This window comes from Numida meleagris, chromosome 1 (assembly GCF_002078875.1).
Source record: "Numida meleagris isolate 19003 breed g44 Domestic line chromosome 1, NumMel1.0, whole genome shotgun sequence".
Taxonomy (NCBI): Eukaryota; Metazoa; Chordata; class Aves; order Galliformes; family Numididae; genus Numida; species Numida meleagris.
The window spans coordinates 512,323-513,811 of record NC_034409.1 but is presented as its reverse complement, the minus strand read 5'-3'; positions in this window follow the sequence as shown (position 1 = coordinate 513,811).

The window sequence follows — 1,489 nt, the reverse complement described above, 5'->3', positions numbered from 1 at the left end:
TGTCCCTTTGCACCCCCTCCCCGTGTCCCATTGCATCCCCCCACTGCATCCTCTTGCACCCCTTCCCCGTGTCCCTTTGCACTTCCTGCTCCGTGTCCCTTTGCATCTTGCCCTGTGTCCCTTTTGCATCTTGCTCCCCACATCCCTTTGCACCCCTTCCCTGTGTCCCATTGCATCCTGCTCCCCATGTCCCATTGCATCCCCCCACTGCATCCCTTTGCACCTCCTCCTTGTGTCCCTTTGCACCCCCTCCCCATGTCCCTTTGCATCTTGCTCTGTGTCCCTTCTGCTTCTTGCTCCCCGTGTACCTTTGCATCCTGCTCCCCATGTCTTCATTGCATCCACCCACTTCATCCTTTTGCACCCCCTCCCCATGCCCCTTTGCACCCCCTCCCTGTGTCTGTTTGCATCCTGCTCCCCATGTCCTATTGCATCCCTCCACTGCATCCTTTTGCAACCCTTCCCCATGTCCCTTTTGCATCCTGCTCCCCACGTCCCTTTGCATCCTGCTCCCTATGTCCCTTTGCATCTTGCTCCCCACATCCCTTTGCACCTCCTCCCCATGTCCCTTTTGCATCCTGCTCCCTGTGTCCCTTTGCACCCCCTGCCCATGTCCCATTGCATCCCCCCACTGCCTCCTTTTGCACCCCGTGTCCCTTTTGCATCTTGCTCCCCACGTCCCTTTGCACCCCCTCCCCATGTCCCTTTGCATTCTGCTTCCCATGTCCCATTGCATCCCCCCACTGCATCCTCTTGCACCCCCTCCCCGTGTCCCTTTGCACTCCCTCCCCATGTCCCTTTGCATCTTGCTCTCTGTCCCTTTTGCATCCCCTCCCCATGTCCCATTGCATTCCCCCACTGCATCCTCTTGCACCCCCTCCCCATGTCCCTTCTGCACCTTGCTCCCCATGTTCCTTTGCACTCCCTCCCCACGTCCCTTTGCATCCTGCTCCTCGTGTCCCTCTTGCATCTTGCTCCCCATGTTCCTTCGCACCCCCTCCCTGTGTCCCATTGCATCCTGCTCCCCATGTCCCATTGCATCCCCCCACTGCATCCCTTTGCACCTCCTCCCCGTGTCCCTTTGCACCTTGCTCTGTGCCCCTCTGCACCCTGCTCTCTGCATCCCTTTGTAGATCCCATTTTAGGGGCCATGCTTAGGGGGGGTGGGGGCAGTGGAATTTTGGACACATCCACCCCACTGCAGAGCCCCCCCTCCCCCCCCAGTTTAGGGGCGGCTCTGTGTGTGGGAGCAGTGAGATTTTGCCCCCCCCATATCTGCAGTGACCCCCTGGGTTGGATGCATCCCTTCCCCATCCCTCCGTGCTGATTCTGGGGGGGGCTGTGGGGCTGTCCCTGACCTGTGTCCCCCCTCTTTCTCCCCCCCCACCCAAAACTGCAGGACAAGAACCGGAAGCTGCGGCCGCTCTACGACATCCCCTACATGTTCGAGGCCCGCGAGTTCCTGCGCAAGAAACTCATTGGGAAGAAG